Source organism: Sander lucioperca, chromosome 8, assembly GCF_008315115.2.
Source record: "Sander lucioperca isolate FBNREF2018 chromosome 8, SLUC_FBN_1.2, whole genome shotgun sequence".
NCBI lineage: Eukaryota > Metazoa > Chordata > Actinopteri > Perciformes > Percidae > Sander > Sander lucioperca.
Window position 1 is genome coordinate 25,568,008 of NC_050180.1, and position 18,842 is coordinate 25,586,849.

General features: G+C 42.3%; 4 non-coding genes across 4 annotated transcripts; all 4 read right to left on the bottom strand.

Moving 5' to 3' along the window:
- Positions 1–476: 476 nt before the first annotated feature.
- On the bottom strand, positions 477–548 carry trnap-cgg. Its single transcript has one exon. It is a non-coding gene; the product is annotated as a tRNA-Pro (tRNA).
- Positions 549–2,700: 2,152 nt separating this feature from the next.
- On the bottom strand, positions 2,701–2,772 carry trnap-cgg. The gene has a single exon. It is a non-coding gene; the product is annotated as a tRNA-Pro (tRNA).
- Positions 2,773–13,330: 10,558 nt separating this feature from the next.
- On the bottom strand, positions 13,331–13,402 carry trnap-cgg. Its single transcript has one exon. It is a non-coding gene; the product is annotated as a tRNA-Pro (tRNA).
- Positions 13,403–15,554: 2,152 nt separating this feature from the next.
- On the bottom strand, positions 15,555–15,626 carry trnap-cgg. Its single transcript has one exon. It is a non-coding gene; the product is annotated as a tRNA-Pro (tRNA).
- Between the last annotated feature and the right edge of the window lie 3,216 nt (positions 15,627–18,842).

Consider the following 18,842-nt stretch of genomic DNA (forward strand, 5'->3'; position numbering starts at 1 on the left):
CCGATGACACTCTCTTTTGCATCCCACTTGATAAATAAGCCACATCATTCAATCCATGCATCCTCTTCTAAGCAAAGTGGTCTCATCTGGGACGTCTCGCACCCTAAGTAATAATCATACCCCTAGACAAGCGAGCCACGAGAGGCATGTCCTGCTTGTTTGTTCCTCATATTTTTCTGTTGATTGCAGTTGAAGCAGGTTCTGCAAAGGGGCCAAAATCCTATACTACACTTTTGCTTCCTGCTAAACTTGTTAGGGGATCTCAGGGCCTTCAGAAGTCAGATAGGTTGAAACGCAAATCGACTGCCAAGAGCAAAGTCTTCATTTTTTGGATAAAATCAAAGAAGGTAAATGGCTTCATTGCCTATTACCCATTCTTCTACTTTTTGCATGAACAAATATGCCTTGTTTCCACCACCTTAACTGTAAGGTGGACATTAAATTAGGGATTTGGCATTTACAAGACCTTGCCTTTAGGGCTCGTCCGGGATTTGAACCCGGGACCTCTCGCACCCGAAGCAAGAATCATACCCCTAGACCAACGAGCCACGTAAAACAGAGATTTAGCAAATTTCTATCAAGGAAATGCGGCTCCGATCTGTCACTGACTTGAAAGGCAATGGTCAAGTAGTTTGTTTGGCATGGGCTATTTCCATGGCTCCACTGCCAGATTCAGCTTTCAGATTACATTGGACGACACCATACTTTGACGCAAAACATTTAACCAAAATTCGAATTTGAATATTTCAGTCAAAAGTGACAGCAGAATCGTAATGAAAAAGCTTAGTGTGTAACTGTGACTTAATCAACTCATATAAGCTTTCTAGGGAGAATCATACCCCTAGACTAACGAGCCCCGTGAAATAGAGTTTTAGCAATTTTCTATCAAGGAAATGTGGCTCCGATCTGTCACTGACTTGAAAGGCTATGGTAAAGTAGTTTGTTTGGCATGGGCTATTTCCATGGCTCCACTGCCAGATTCAGCTTTCAGATTACATTGGACGACACCATACTTTGACGCAAAACACTTTACCAAAATTCGAACTTGAATATTTCAGTCAAAAGTGACAGCAGAATCGTAATGAAAAAGCTTAGTGTGTAACTGTGACTTAATCAACTCATATAAGCTTTCTAGCAAGAATCATACCCCTAGACCAACGAGCCATGTAAAATAGAGTTTTAGCAATTTTCTATCAAGGAAATGTGTCTCCGATCTGTCACTGACTTGAAAGGCAATGGTCAAGTAGAGCGTTTGCCATGGGCTCTTTCCATGGCTCCACTGCCAGATTCAGCTTTTAGATTACATTGGACGACACAATACTTTGACGCAAAACATTTAACCAAAATTCAAATTTGAATATTTCAGTCAAAAGTGACAGCAGAATCGTAATGAAAAAGCTTTGTGTGTAACTGTGACTTAATCAACTCATATAAGCTTTCTAGGGAGAATCATACCCCTAGACCAACGAGCCCCGTGAAACAGCGTTCTAGCAAATTTCTTTCAAGGAAATGCGGCTCCGATCTGTCACTTGAAGACTGACTTGACATTGACTTGAAAAGCAATGGTCAAGTAGTTTGTTTGTCATGGGCTCTTTCCATGGCACCGAATGCACGAGTGCCATATCCTGCTCGTTTGTTCTTTATATGTTTCACAGTTCTTTCTGTTGGTTGCAGTGGAAGCAGGCTCTGCATTGTCACCCACATGCTTCATCCCACTTTTGCTTCCTCCCAATCTTGTTAGGGGAACCCAGGGCATTCCAAGGCCAGATTAGTTGAAATGCAAATCGACCCTCTGAGGGCCAAGTCTTCAGTTTTCGGATTAAATCTGAAAAGGTTAATGGTTATATTGCCTAGTTTCCACCACCTGGGTGAACTTAGTTCTAATGTGGATTTTAAATGAAGGATTTGGTATTAACCAGAATTTACCCTTAAGGCTCGTCTGGGACTAAATCCGGGACATCCTAAGCGAGAATCATACCCCTAGTCCAATAAGCCACGTACAACAATGTTTTAACAATTTTACATCAAGGAAATGCTGCTCCGATCTGTCAATGACATGAAAGTCAACGGCCAAGTTGTTTGTTTTGCACGGGCTCTTTCCATGGCTTCACTGACAGATTTAGCTTTCCGATAACATTGGACAGCAGGAAACATTTGACACAAAACATTATACAAAAACTCAGACTCGATTCTGTGATAGTAAAATCGTGATGAACTTGCCACACCGATGACACTCTCTTTTGCATCCCACTTGATAAATAAGCCACATCATTCAATCCATGCATCCTCTTCTAAGCAAAGTGGTCTCATCTGGGACGTCTCGCACCCTAAGTAATAATCATACCCCTAGACAAGCGAGCCACGAGAGGCATGTCCTGCTTGTTTGTTCCTCATATTTTTCTGTTGATTGCAGTTGAAGCAGGTTCTGCAAAGGGGCCAAAATCCTATACTACACTTTTGCTTCCTGCTAAACTTGTTAGGGGATCTCAGGGCCTTCAGAAGTCAGATAGGTTGAAACGCAAATCGACTGCCAAGAGCAAAGTCTTCATTTTTTGGATAAAATCAAAGAAGGTAAATGGCTTCATTGCCTATTACCCATTCTTCTACTTTTTGCATGAACAAATATGCCTTGTTTCCACCACCTTAACTGTAAGGTGGACATTAAATTAGGGATTTGGCATTTACAAGACGTTGACCTTAGGGCTCGTCCGGGATTTGAACCCGGGACCTCTCGCACCCGAAGCGAGAATCATACCCCTAGACCAACGAGCCATTTAAAATGGCGTTTGTTCTTTATATGTTTCCCAGTTCTTTCTGTTGGTTGCAGTGGAAGCATGCTCTGCATTGTCACCCAGATGCTTCACTCTTCTTTTGCTTCCTCCCAATCTTGTTAGGGGAACCCAGGGCATTCCAAGGCCAGATAGGTTGAAATGCAAATCGACTGCTGAGGGCCAAGTCTTCAGTTTTCGGATTAAATCTGAAAAGGTTAATGGTTATATTGCCTAGTTTCCACCACCTGGGTGAACTTAGTTCTAATGTGGATTTTAAATGAAGGATTTGGTATTAACCAGAATTTACCCTTAAGGCTCGTCTGGGACTAAATCCGGGACATCCTAAGCGAGAATCATACCCCTAGACCAACGAGCCACGTAAAAGAGAGATTTAGCAAATTTCTATCAAGGAAATGCGGCTCCGATCTGTCACAGACTTGAAAGGCAATGGTCAAGTAGTTTGTTTGGCATGGGCTCTTTCCATGGCTCCATTGCCAGATTCAGCTTTCTGATTACATTGTTTGGCATGGGCTCTTTCCATGGCTCCACTGCCAGATTCAGCTTTCAGATTACATTGGACGACACAATACTTTGACACAAAACACTTTACCAAAATTCGAACTTGAATGTTTCAGTCAAAACTGACAGCAGAATCGTAATGAAAAAGCTTAGTGCGTAACTGTGACTTGATCAACTCATATAAGCTTTCTAGCAAGAATCATACCCCTAGACCAACGAGCCACGTAAAATAGAGTTTTAGCAATTTTCTATCAAGGAAATGTGGCTCCGATTTGTCACTGACTTGAAAGGCAATGGTCAAGCAGTTTGTTTGGCATGGGCTATTTCCATGGCTCCACTGCCAGATTCAGCTTTCAGATTACATTGGACAACACCATACTTTGACGCAAAACATTTAACCAAAATTTGAATTTGAATATTTCAGTCAAAAGGGACAGCAGAATCGTAATGAACCTGGCTCCGATCTCTCACTGACTTGAAAGGCAATGGTCAAGTAGTTGGTTGCATGGGCTCTTTCCATGTCTCCACTGCCAGATTCAGCTTTCTGATTACATTGTTTGGCATGGGCTCTTTCCATGGCTCCACTGCCAGGTTCAGCTTTCACTTGATAAATAAGCCACATCATTCAATCCATGCATCCTCTTCTAAGCAAAGTGGTCTCATCTGGGACCTCTCGCACCCTAAGTAATAATCATACCCCTAGACCAGCGAGCCACGAGAGGCATGTCCTGCTTGTTTGTTCCTCAAATTTTTCTGTTGATTGCAGTTGAAGCAGGTTCTGCAAAGGGGCCAAAATCCTATACTACACTTTTGCTTCATCCTAAACCTGTTAGGGGATCCCAGTGCATTCAGAGGTCAGATAGGTTGAAACGCAAATGGACTGTCGAGAGCAAAGTCTTCTTTATTGTGTATTACCCATTCTTCTACTTTTTGCATGAACAAATATGTCTTGTTACCACCATGTGGGCAGACTTGATTCTAATACCAACTCTAAATAGGAATTTGGTATTAAATAGATTTCACCATTGGGACTCGTAAGGGATTTGAAACCCAGACCTCTCGCACCCAAAGCAAGAATCATAACCCTAGACCAACGAGCCACGTAAAATAGAGTTTTAGCAATTTTCTATCAAGGAAATGTGGCTCCGATCTGTCACTGACTTGAAAGGCAATGGTCAAGTAGTTTGTTTGGCATGGGCTCTTTCCATGGCTCCACTGCCAGATTCAGCCTTCAGATTACATTGAACGACACCATACTTTGACGCAAAACATTTAACCAAAATTCAAATTTGAATATTTCAGTGAAAAGTGACAGCAGAATCGTAATGAACCTGTCTCCGATCTGTCACTGACTTGAAAGGCAATGGTCAAGTAGTTTGGTTGCATGGGCTCTTTCCATGTCTCCACTGCCAGATTCAGCTTTCTGATTACATTGTTTGTCATGGGCTCTCTCCATGGCACCAAATCCACGAGTGCCATATTCTGCTCGTTTGTTCTTTATATGTTTCCCAGTTCTTTCTGTTGGTTGCAGTGGAAGCAGGCTCTGCATTGTCACCCAGATGCTTCACTCTACTTTTGCTTCCTCCCAATCTTGTTAGGGGAACCCAGGGCATTCCAAGGCCAGATTGGTTGAAATGCAAATCGACTGCTGAGGGCCAAGTCTTCAGTTTTCGGATTAAATCTGAAAAGGTTAATGGTTATATTGCCTAGTTTCCACCACCTGGGTGAACTTAGTTCTAATGTGGATTTTAAATGAAGGATTTGGTATTAACCAGAATTTACCCTTAAGGCTCGTCTGGGACTAAATCCGGGACATCCTAAGCGAGAATCATACCCCTAGACCAACGAGCCACGTAAAACAGCGTTTAGCAAATTTCTATCAAGGAAATGCGGCTCCGATCTGTCACAGATTTGAAAGGCAATGGTCAAGTAGTTTGTTTGGCATGGGCTCTTTCCATGGCTCCATTGCCAGATTCAGCTTTCTGATTACATTGTTTGGCATGGGCTCTTTCCATGGCTCCACTGCCAGATTCAGCTTTCAGATTACATTGGACGACACCATACTTTGACGCAAAACATTTAACCAGAATTCGAATTTGAATGTTTCAGTCAAAACTGACAGCAGAATCGTAATGAAAAAGCTTAGTGCGTAACTGTGACTTGATCAACTCATATAAGCTTTCTAGCAAGAATCATACCCCTAGACCAACGAGCCACGTAAAATAGAGTTTTAGCAATTTTCTATCAAGGAAATGTGGCTCCGATTTGTCACTGACTTGAAAGGCAATGGTCAAGCAGTTTGTTTGGCATGGGCTATTTCCATGGCTCCACTGCCAGATTCAGCTTTCAGATTACATTGGACAACACCATACTTTGACGCAAAACATTTAACCAAAATTTGAATTTGAATATTTCAGTCAAAAGGGACAGCAGAATCGTAATGAACCTGGCTCCGATCTCTCACTGACTTGAAAGGCAATGGTCAAGTAGTTTGGTTGCATGGGCTCTTTCCATGTCTCCACTGCCAGATTCAGCTTTCTGATTACATTGTTTGGCATGGGCTCTTTCCATGGCTCCACTGCCAGGTTCAGCCTTCACTTGATAAATAAGCCACATCATTCAATCCATGCATCCTCTTCTAAGCAAAGTGGTCTCATCTGGGACCTCTCGCACCCTAAGTAATAATCATACCCCTAGACCAGCGAGCCACGAGAGGCATGTCCTGCTTGTTTGTTCCTCAAATTTTTCTGTTGATTGCAGTTGAAGCAGGTTCTGCAAAGGGGCCAAAATCCTATACTACACTTTTGCTTCATCCTAAACCTGTTAGGGGATCCCAGTGCATTCAGAGGTCAGATAGGTTGAAACGCAAATGGACTGTCGAGAGCAAAGTCTTCTTTATTGTGTATTACCCATTCTTCTACTTTTTGCATGAACAAATATGTCTTGTTACCACCATGTGGGCAGACTTGATTCTAATACCAACTCTAAATTAGGAATTTGGTATTAAATAGATTTCACCATTGGGACTCGTAAGGGATTTGAAACCCAGACCTCTCGCACCCAAAGCAAGAATCATAACCCTAGACCAACGAGCCACGTAAAATAGAGTTTTAGCAATTTTCTATCAAGGAAATGTGGCTCCGATCTGTCACTGACTTGAAAGGCAATGGTCAAGTAGTTTGTTTGGCATGGGCTCTTTCCATGGCTCCACTGCCAGATTCAGCCTTCAGATTACATTGAACGACACCATACTTTGACGCAAAACATTTAACCAAAATTCAAATTTGAATATTTCAGTGAAAAGTGACAGCAGAATCGTAATGAACCTGTCTCCGATCTGTCACTGACTTGAAAGGCAATGGTCAAGTAGTTTGGTTGCATGGGCTCTTTCCATGTCTCCACTGCCAGATTCAGCTTTCTGATTACATTGTTTGTCATGGGCTCTCTCCATGGCACCAAATCCACGAGTGCCATATTCTGCTCGTTTGTTCTTTATATGTTTCCCAGTTCTTTCTGTTGGTTGCAGTGGAAGCATGCTCTGCATTGTCACCCAGATGCTTCACTCTACTTTTGCTTCCTCCCAATCTTGTTAGGGGAACCCAGGGCATTCCAAGGCCAGATTGGTTGAAATGCAAATCGACTGCTGAGGGCCAAGTCTTCAGTTTTCGGATTAAATCTGAAAAGGTTAATGGTTATATTGCCTAGTTTCCACCACCTGGGTGAACTTAGTTCTAATGTGGATTTTAAATGAAGGATTTGGTATTAACCAGAATTTACCCTTAAGGCTCGTCTGGGACTAAATCCGGGACATCCTAAGCGAGAATCATACCCCTAGACCAACGAGCCACGTAAAACAGCGTTTTAGCAAATTTCTATCAAGGAAATGCGGCTCCGATCTGTCACAGATTTGAAAGGCAATGGTCAAGTAGTTTGTTTGGCATGGGCTCTTTCCATGGCTCCATTGCCAGATTCAGCTTTCTGATTACATTGTTTGGCATGGGCTCTTTCCATGGCTCCACTGCCAGATTCAGCTTTCAGATTACATTGGACGACACCATACTTTGACGCAAAACATTTAACCAGAATTCGAATTGAATGTTTCAGTCAAAACTGACAGCAGAATCGTAATGAAAAAGCTTAGTGCGTAACTGTGACTTGATCAACTCATATAAGCTTTCTAGCAAGAATCATACCCCTAGACCAACGAGCCACGTAAAATAGAGTTTTAGCAATTTTCTATCAAGGAAATGTGGCTCCGATTTGTCACTGACTTGAAAGGCAATGGTCAAGCAGTTTGTTTGGCATGGGCTATTTCCATGGCTCCACTGCCAGATTCAGCTTTCAGATTACATTGGACAACACCATACTTTGACGCAAAACATTTAACCAAAATTTGAATTTGAATATTTCAGTCAAAAGGGACAGCAGAATCGTAATGAACCTGGCTCCGATCTCTCACTGACTTGAAAGGCAATGGTCAAGTAGTTTGGTTGCATGGGCTCTTCCATGTCTCCACTGCCAGATTCAGCTTTCTGATTACATTGTTTGGCATGGGCTCTTTCCATGGCTCCACTGCCAGGTTCAGCCTTCACTTGATAAATAAGCCACATCATTCAATCCATGCATCCTCTTCTAAGCAAAGTGGTCTCATCTGGGACCTCTCGCACCCTAAGTAATAATCATACCCCTAGACCAGCGAGCCACGAGAGGCATGTCCTGCTTGTTTGTTCCTCAAATTTTTCTGTTGATTGCAGTTGAAGCAGGTTCTGCAAAGGGGCCAAAATCCTATACTACACTTTTGCTTCATCCTAAACCTGTTAGGGGATCCCAGTGCATTCAGAGGTCAGATAGGTTGAAACGCAAATGGACTGTCGAGAGCAAAGTCTTCTTTATTGTGTATTACCCATTCTTCTACTTTTTGCATGAACAAATATGTCTTGTTACCACCATGTGGGCAGACTTGATTCTAATACCAACTCTAAATTAGGAATTTGGTATTAAATAGATTTCACCATTGGGACTCGTAAGGGATTTGAAACCCAGACCTCTCGCACCCAAAGCAAGAATCATAACCCTAGACCAACGAGCCACGTAAAATAGAGTTTTAGCAATTTCTATCAAGGAAATGTGGCTCCGATCTGTCACTGACTTGAAAGGCAATGGTCAAGTAGTTTGTTTGGCATGGGCTCTTTCCATGGCTCCACTGCCAGATTCAGCCTTCAGATTACATTGAACGACACCATACTTTGACGCAAAACATTAACCAAAATTCAAATTTGAATATTTCAGTGAAAAGTGACAGCAGAATCGTAATGAACCTGTCTCCGATCTGTCACTGACTTGAAAGGCAATGGTCAAGTAGTTTGGTTGCATGGGCTCTTTCCATGTCTCCACTGCCAGATTCAGCTTTCTGATTACATTGTTTGTCATGGGCTCTCTCCATGGCACCAAATCCACGAGTGCCATATTCTGCTCGTTTGTTCTTTATATGTTTCCCAGTTCTTTCTGTTGGTTGCAGTGGAAGCATGCTCTGCATTGTCACCCAGATGCTTCACTCTACTTTTGCTTCCTCCCAATCTTGTTAGGGGAACCCAGGGCATTCCAAGGCCAGATTGGTTGAAATGCAAATCGACTGCTGAGGGCCAAGTCTTCAGTTTTCGGATTAAATCTGAAAAGGTTAATGGTTATATTGCCTAGTTTCCACCACCTGGGTGAACTTAGTTCTAATGTGGATTTTAAATGAAGGATTTGGTATTAACCAGAATTTACCCTTAAGGCTCGTCTGGGACTAAATCCGGGACATCCTAAGCGAGAATCATACCCCTAGACCAACGAGCCACGTAAAACAGCGTTTTAGCAAATTTCTATCAAGGAAATGCGGCTCCGATCTGTCACAGATTTGAAAGGCAATGGTCAAGTAGTTTGTTTGGCATGGGCTCTTTCCATGGCTCCATTGCCAGATTCAGCTTTCTGATTACATTGTTTGGCATGGGCTCTTTCCATGGCTCCACTGCCAGATTCAGCTTTCAGATTACATTGGACGACACCATACTTTGACGCAAAACATTTAACCAGAATTCGAATTTGAATGTTTCAGTCAAAACTGACAGCAGAATCGTAATGAAAAAGCTTAGTGCGTAACTGTGACTTGATCAACTCATATAAGCTTTCTAGCAGAATCATACCCCTAGACCAACGAGCCACGTAAAATAGAGTTTTAGCAATTTTCTATCAAGGAAATGTGGCTCCGATTTGTCACTGACTTGAAAGGCAATGGTCAAGCAGTTTGTTTGGCATGGGCTATTTCCATGGCTCCACTGCCAGATTCAGCTTTCAGATTACATTGGACAACACCATACTTTGACGCAAAACATTTAACCAAAATTTGAATTTGAATATTTCAGTCAAAAGGGACAGCAGAATCGTAATGAACCTGGCTCCGATCTCTCACTGACTTGAAAGGCAATGGTCAAGTAGTTGGTTGCATGGGCTCTTTCCATGTCTCCACTGCCAGATTCAGCTTTCTGATTACATTGTTTGGCATGGGCTCTTTCCATGGCTCCACTGCCAGGTTCAGCCTTCACTTGATAAATAAGCCACATCATTCAATCCATGCATCCTCTTCTAAGCAAAGTGGTCTCATCTGGGACCTCTCGCACCCTAAGTAATAATCATACCCCTAGACCAGCGAGCCACGAGAGGCATGTCCTGCTTGTTTGTTCCTCAAATTTTTCTGTTGATTGCAGTTGAAGCAGGTTCTGCAAAGGGGCCAAAATCCTATACTACACTTTTGCTTCCTCCTAAACCTATTAGGGGATCCCAGGGCATTCAGAGGTCAGATAGGTTGAAACGCAAATGGACTGTCGAGAGCAAAGTCTTCTTTATTGCGTATTACCCATTCTTCTACTTTTTGCATGAACAAATATGTCTTGTTACCACCATGTGGGCAGACTTGATTCTAATGCCAACTCTAAATTAGGAATTTGGTATTAAATAGATTTCACCATTGGGACTCGTAAGGGATTTGAAACCCAGACCTCTCGCACCCAAAGCAAGAATCATAACCCTAGACCAACGAGCCACGTAAAATAGAGTTTTAGCAATTTTCTATCAAGGAAATGTGGCTCCGATCTGTCACTGACTTGAAAGGCAATGGTCAAGTAGTTTGTTTGGCATGGGCTCTTTCCATGGCTCCACTGCCAGATTCAGCCTTCAGATTACATTGAACGACACCATACTTTGACGCAAAACATTTAACCAAAATTCAAATTTGAATATTTCAGTGAAAAGTGACAGCAGAATCGTAATGAACCTGTCTCCGATCTGTCACTGACTTGAAAGGCAATGGTCAAGTAGTTTGGTTGCATGGGCTCTTTCCATGTCTCCACTGCCAGATTCAGCTTTCTGATTACATTGTTTGTCATGGGCTCTCTCCATGGCACCAAATCCACGAGTGCCATATTCTGCTCGTTTGTTCTTTATATGTTTCCCAGTTCTTTCTGTTGGTTGCAGTGGAAGCAGGCTCTGCATTGTCACCCAGATGCTTCACTCTACTTTTGCTTCCTCCCAATCTTGTTAGGGGAACCCAGGGCATTCCAAGGCCAGATTGGTTGAAATGCAAATCGACTGCTGAGGGCCAAGTCTTCAGTTTTCGGATTAAATCTGAAAAGGTTAATGGTTATATTGCCTAGTTTCCACCACCTGGGTGAACTTAGTTCTAATGTGGATTTTAAATGAAGGATTTGGTATTAACCAGAATTTACCCTTAAGGCTCGTCTGGGACTAAATCCGGGACATCCTAAGCGAGAATCATACCCCTAGTCCAATAAGCCACGTACAACAATGTTTTAACAATTTTACATCAAGGAAATGCTGCTCCGATCTGTCAATGACATGAAAGTCAACGGCCAAGTTGTTTGTTTTGCACGGGCTCTTTCCATGGCTTCACTGACAGATTTAGCTTTCCGATAACATTGGACAACAGGAAACATTTGACACAAAACATTATACAAAAACTCAGACTCGATTCTGTGATAGTAAAATCGTGATGAACTTGCCACACCGATGACACTCTCTTTTGCATCCCACTTGATAAATAAGCCACATCATTCAATCCATGCATCCTCTTCTAAGCAAAGTGGTCTCATCTGGGACGTCTCGCACCCTAAGTAATAATCATACCCCTAGACAAGCGAGCCACGAGAGGCATGTCCTGCTTGTTTGTTCCTCATATTTTTCTGTTGATTGCAGTTGAAGCAGGTTCTGCAAAGGGGCCAAAATCCTATACTACACTTTTGCTTCCTGCTAAACTTGTTAGGGGATCTCAGGGCCTTCAGAAGTCAGATAGGTTGAAACGCAAATGGACTGTCGAGAGCAAAGTCTTCTTTATTGTGTATTACCCATTCTTCTACTTTTTGCATGAACAAATATGTCTTGTTACCACCATGTGGGCAGACTTGATTCTAATACCAACTCTAAATTAGGAATTTGGTATTAAATAGATTTCACCATTGGGACTCGTAAGGGATTTGAAACCCAGACCTCTCGCACCCAAAGCAAGAATCATAACCCTAGACCAACGAGCCACGTAAAATAGAGTTTTAGCAATTTTCTATCAAGGAAATGTGGCTCCGATCTGTCACTGACTTGAAAGGCAATGGTCAAGTAGTTTGTTTGGCATGGGCTCTTTCCATGGCTCCACTGCCAGATTCAGCCTTCAGATTACATTGAACGACACCATACTTTGACGCAAAACATTTAACCAAAATTCAAATTTGAATATTTCAGTGAAAAGTGACAGCAGAATCGTAATGAACCTGTCTCCGATCTGTCACTGACTTGAAAGGCAATGGTCAAGTAGTTTGGTTGCATGGGCTCTTTCCATGTCTCCACTGCCAGATTCAGCTTTCTGATTACATTGTTTGTCATGGGCTCTCTCCATGGCACCAAATCCACGAGTGCCATATTCTGCTCGTTTGTTCTTTATATGTTTCCCAGTTCTTTCTGTTGGTTGCAGTGGAAGCAGGCTCTGCATTGTCACCCAGATGCTTCACTCTACTTTTGCTTCCTCCCAATCTTGTTAGGGGAACCCAGGGCATTCCAAGGCCAGATTGGTTGAAATGCAAATCGACTGCTGAGGGCCAAGTCTTCAGTTTTCGGATTAAATCTGAAAAGGTTAATGGTTATATTGCCTAGTTTCCACCACCTGGGTGAACTTAGTTCTAATGTGGATTTTAAATGAAGGATTTGGTATTAACCAGAATTACCCTTAAGGCTCGTCTGGGACTAAATCCGGGACATCCTAAGCGAGAATCATACCCCTAGTCCAATAAGCCACGTACAACAATGTTTTAACAATTTTACATCAAGGAAATGCTGCTCCGATCTGTCAATGACATGAAAGTCAACGGCCAAGTTGTTTGTTTTGCACGGGCTCTTTCCATGGCTTCACTGACAGATTTAGCTTTCCGATAACATTGGACAACAGGAAACATTTGACACAAAACATTATACAAAAACTCAGACTCGATTCTGTGATAGTAAAATCGTGATGAACTTGCCACACCGATGACACTCTCTTTTGCATCCCACTTGATAAATAAGCCACATCATTCAATCCATGCATCCTCTTCTTAGCAAAGTGGTCTCATCTGGGACGTCTCGCACCCTAAGTAATAATCATACCCCTAGACAAGCGAGCCACGAGAGGCATGTCCTGCTTGTTTGTTCCTCATATTTTTCTGTTGATTGCAGTTGAAGCAGGTTCTGCAAAGGGGCCAAAATCCTATACTACACTTTTGCTTCCTGCTAAACTTGTTAGGGGATCTCAGGGCCTTCAGAAGTCAGATAGGTTGAAACGCAAATCGACTGCCAAGAGCAAAGTCTTCATTTTTTGGATAAAATCAAAGAAGGTAAATGGCTTCATTGCCTATTACCCATTCTTCTACTTTTTGCATGAACAAATATGCCTTGTTTCCACCACCTTAACTGTAAGGTGGACATTAAATTAGGGATTTGGCATTTACAAGACGTTGCCCTTAGGGCTCGTCCGGGATTTGAACCCGGGACCTCTCGCACCCGAAGCGAGAATCATACCCCTAGACCAACGAGCCACTTAAAATGGAGTTTTAGCAATTTTCTATCAAGGAAATGTGGCTCCGATCTGTCACTGACTTGAAAGGCAATGGTCAAGTAGTTTGTTTGGCATGGGCTATTTCCATGGCTCCACTGCCAGATTCAGCTTTCAGATTACATTGGACGACACCATACTTTGACGCAAAACATTTAACCAAAATTCGAATTTGAATATTTCAGTCAAAAGTGACAGCAGAATCGTAATGAAAAAGCTTAGTGTGTAACTGTGACTTAATCAACTCATATAAGCTTTCTAGGGAGAATCATACCCCTAGACTAACGAGCCCCGTGAAATAGAGTTTTAGCAATTTTCTATCAAGGAAATGTGGCTCCGATCTGTCACTGACTTGAAAGGCTATGGTAAAGTAGTTTGTTTGGCATGGGCTATTTCCATGGCTCCACTGCCAGATTCAGCTTTCAGATTACATTGGACGACACCATACTTTGACGCAAAACACTTTACCAAAATTCGAACTTGAATATTTCAGTCAAAAGTGACAGCAGAATCGTAATGAAAAAGCTTAGTGTGTAACTGTGACTTAATCAACTCATATAAGCTTTCTAGCAAGAATCATACCCCTAGACCAACGAGCCATGTAAAATAGAGTTTTAGCAATTTTCTATCAAGGAAATGTGTCTCCGATCTGTCACTGACTTGAAAGGCAATGGTCAAGTAGAGCGTTTGCCATGGGCTCTTTCCATGGCTCCACTGCCAGATTCAGCTTTTAGATTACATTGGACGACACAATACTTTGACGCTAAACATTTAACCAAAATTCAAATTTGAATATTTCAGTCAAAAGTGACAGCAGAATCGTAATGAAAAACCTTTGTGTGTAACTGTGACTTAATCAACTCATATAAGCTTTCTAGGGAGAATCATACCCCTAGACCAACGAGCCCCGTGAAACAGCGTTCTAGCAAATTTCTTTCAAGGAAATGCGGCTCCGATCTGTCACTTGAAGACTGACTTGACATTGACTTGAAAAGCAATGGTCAAGTAGTTTGTTTGTCATGGGCTCTTTCCATGGCACCGAATGCACGAGTGCCATATCCTGCTCGTTTGTTCTTTATATGTTTCACAGTTCTTTCTGTTGGTTGCAGTGGAAGCAGGCTCTGCATTGTCACCCACATGCTTCATTCCACTTTTGCTTCCTCCCAATCTTGTTAGGGGAACCCAGGGCATTCCAAGGCCAGATTAGTTGAAATGCAAATCGACCCTCTGAGGGCCAAGTCTTCAGTTTTCGGATTAAATCTGAAAAGGTTAATGGTTATATTGCCTAGTTTCCACCACCTGGGTGAACTTAGTTCTAATGTGGATTTTAAATGAAGGATTTGGTATTAACCAGAATTTACCCTTAAGGCTCGTCTGGGACTAAATCCGGGACATCCTAAGCGAGAATCATACCCCTAGTCCAATAAGCCACGTACAACAATGTTTTAACAATTTTACATCAAGGAAATGCTGCTCCGATCTGTCAATGACATGAAAGTCAACGGCCAAGTTGTTTGTTTTGCACGGGCTCTTTCCATGGCTTCACTGACAGATTTAGCTTTCCGATAACATTGGACAACAGGAAACATTTGACACAAAACATTATACAAAAACTCAGACTCGATTCTGTGATAGTAAAATCGTGATGAACTTGCCACACCGATGACACTCTCTTTTGCATCCCACTTGATAAATAAGCCACATCATTCAATCCATGCATCCTCTTCTTAGCAAAGTGGTCTCATCTGGGACGTCTCGCACCCTAAGTAATAATCATACCCCTAGACAAGCGAGCCACGAGAGGCATGTCCTGCTTGTTTGTTCCTCATATTTTTCTGTTGATTGCAGTTGAAGCAGGTTCTGCAAAGGGGCCAAAATCCTATACTACACTTTTGCTTCCTGCTAAACTTGTTAGGGGATCTCAGGGCCTTCAGAAGTCAGATAGGTTGAAACGCAAATCGACTGCCAAGAGCAAAGTCTTCATTTTTTGGATAAAATCAAAGAAGGTAAATGGCTTCATTGCCTATTACCCATTCTTCTACTTTTTGCATGAACAAATATGCCTTGTTTCCACCACCTTAACTGTAAGGTGGACATTAAATTAGGGATTTGGCATTTACAAGACGTTGCCCTTAGGGCTCGTCCGGGATTTGAACCCGGGACCTCTCGCACCCGAAGCGAGAATCATACCCCTAGACCAACGAGCCACTTAAAATGGCGTTTGTTCTTTATATGTTTCCCAGTTCTTTCTGTTGGTTGCAGTGGAAGCATGCTCTGCATTGTCACCCAGATGCTTCACTCTTCTTTTGCTTCCTCCCAATCTTGTTAGGGGAACCCAGGGCATTCCAAGGCCAGATAGGTTGAAATGCAAATCGACTGCTGAGGGCCAAGTCTTCAGTTTTCGGATTAAATCTGAAAAGGTTAATGGTTATATTGCCTAGTTTCCACCACCTGGGTGAACTTAGTTCTAATGTGGATTTTAAATGAAGGATTTGGTATTAACCAGAATTTACCCTTAAGGCTCGTCTGGGACTAAATCCGGGACATCCTAAGCGAGAATCATACCCCTAGACCAACGAGCCACGTAAAACAGCGTTTTAGCAAATTTCTATCAAGGAAATGCGGCTCCGATCTGTCACAGATTTGAAAGGCAATGGTCAAGTAGTTTGTTTGGCATGGGCTCTTTCCATGGCTCCATTGCCAGATTCAGCTTTCTGATTACATTGTTTGGCATGGGCTCTTTCCATGGCTCCACTGCCAGATTCAGCTTTCAGATTACATTGGACGACACCATACTTTGACGCAAAACATTTAACCAGAATTCGAATTTGAATGTTTCAGTCAAAACTGACAGCAGAATCGTAATGAAAAAGCTTAGTGCGTAACTGTGACTTGATCAACTCATATAAGCTTTCTAGCAAGAATCATACCCCTAGACCAACGAGCCACGTAAAATAGAGTTTTAGCAATTTTCTATCAAGGAAATGTGGCTCCGATTTGTCACTGACTTGAAAGGCAATGGTCAAGCAGTTTGTTTGGCATGGGCTATTTCCATGGCTCCACTGCCAGATTCAGCTTTCAGATTACATTGGACAACACCATACTTTGACGCAAAACATTTAACCAAAATTTGAATTTGAATATTTCAGTCAAAAGGGACAGCAGAATCGTAATGAACCTGGCTCCGATCTCTCACTGACTTGAAAGGCAATGGTAAAGTAGTTTGGTTACATGGGCTCTTTCCATGTCTCCACTGCCAGATTCAGCTTTCTGATTACATTGTTTGGCATGGGCTCTTTCCATGGCTCCACTGCCAGGTTCAGCCTTCACTTGATAAATAAGCCACATCATTCAATCCATGCATCCTCTTCTAAGCAAAGTGGTCTCATCTGGGACCTCTCGCACCCTAAGTAATAATCATACCCCTAGACCAGCGAGCCACGAGAGGCATGTCCTGCTTGTTTGTTCCTCAAATTTTTCTGTTGATTGCAGTTGAAGCAGGTTCTGCAAAGGGGCCAAAATCCTATACTACACTTTTGCTTCATCCTAAACCTGTTAGGGGATCCCAGTGCATTCAGAGGTCAGATAGGTTGAAACGCAAATGGACTGTCGAGAGCAAAGTCTTCTTTATTGTGTATTACCCATTCTTCTACTTTTTGCATGAACAAATATGTCTTGTTACCACCATGTGGGCAGACTTGATTCTAATACCAACTCTAAATTAGGAATTTGGTATTAAATAGATTTCACCATTGGGACTCGTAAGGGATTTGAAACCCAGACCTCTCGCACCCAAAGCAAGAATCATAACCCTAGACCAACGAGCCACGTAAAATAGAGTTTTAGCAATTTTCTATCAAGGAAATGTGGCTCCGATCTGTCACTGACTTGAAAGGCAATGGTCAAGTAGTTTGTTTGGCATGGGCTCTTTCCATGGCTCCACTGCCAGATTCAGCCTTCAGATTACATTGAACGACACCATACTTTGACGCAAAACATTTAACTAAAATTCAAATTGAATATTTCAGTGAAAAGTGACAGCAGAATCGTAATGAACCTGTCTCCGATCTGTCACTGACTTGAAAGGCAATGGTCAAGTAGTTTGGTTGCATGGGCTCTTTCCATGTCTCCACTGCCAGATTCAGCTTTCTGATTACATTGTTTGTCATGGGCTCTCTCCATGGCACCAAATCCACGAGTGCCATATTCTGCTCGTTTGTTCTTTATATGTTTCCCAGTTCTTTCTGTTGGTTGCAGTGGAAGCAGGCTCTGCATTGTCACCCAGATGCTTCACTCTACTTTTGCTTCCTCCCAATCTTGTTAGGGGAACCCAGGGCATTCCAAGGCCAGATTGGTTGAAATGCAAATCGACTGCTGAGGGCCAAGTCTTCAGTTTTCGGATTAAATCTGAAAAGGTTAATGGTTATATTGCCTAGTTTCCACCACCTGGGTGAACTTAGTTCTAATGTGGATTTTAAATGAAGGATTTGGTATTAACCAGAATTTACCCTTAAGGCTCGTCTGGGACTAAATCCGGGACATCCTAAGCGAGAATCATACCCCTAGACCAACGAGCCACGTAAAACAGCGTTTTAGCAAATTTCTATCAAGGAAATGCGGCTCCGATCTGTCACAGATTTGAAAGGCAATGGTCAAGTAGTTTGTTTTGCACGGGCTCTTTCCATGGCTTCACTGACAGATTTAGCTTTCCGATAACATTGGACAACAGGAAACATTTGACACAAAACGTTGTACCAAAACTCAGACTCGATTCTGTGATAGTAAAATCGTGATGAACTTGCCACACCGATGACACTCTCTTTTGCATCCCACTTGATAAATAAGCAACATCATTCAATCCATGCATCCTCTTCTAAGCAAAGTGGTCTCATCTGGGACCTCTCGCACCCTAAGTGATAATCATACCCCTAGACCAGCAAGCCACGAGAGGCATGTCCTGCTTGTTTGTTCCTCATATTTTTCTGTTGATTGCAGTTGAAGCAGGTTCTGCAAAGGGGCCCAAATCCTATACTACACTTTTGCTTCCTCCTAAACTTGTTAGGGGATCCCAGGGCATTCAGAAGTCAGATAGGTTGAAATGCAAATCGACTGCCAAGAGCAAAGTCTTCATTTTTTGGATAAAAGCAAAGAAGATAAATGGCTTCATTGCCTATTACCCGTTCTTCTACTTTTTGCATTAACAAATATGCCTTGTTTCCACCACCTTAACTGTAAGGTGGACTTTAAATTAGGGATTTGGCGACAAACGAGAGCCATACCCTGAAACGCAAATCGACCTCTGAGAGCGAAGTCTTCAGTTTTCGGATTAAATCAGAAAGGTTTAATGGCTATATTGCCCTTTACTCATTCTTCAACTTTAGAAAAGATGTAAAAATAATGGATTCCAGCACAATGACCATTTC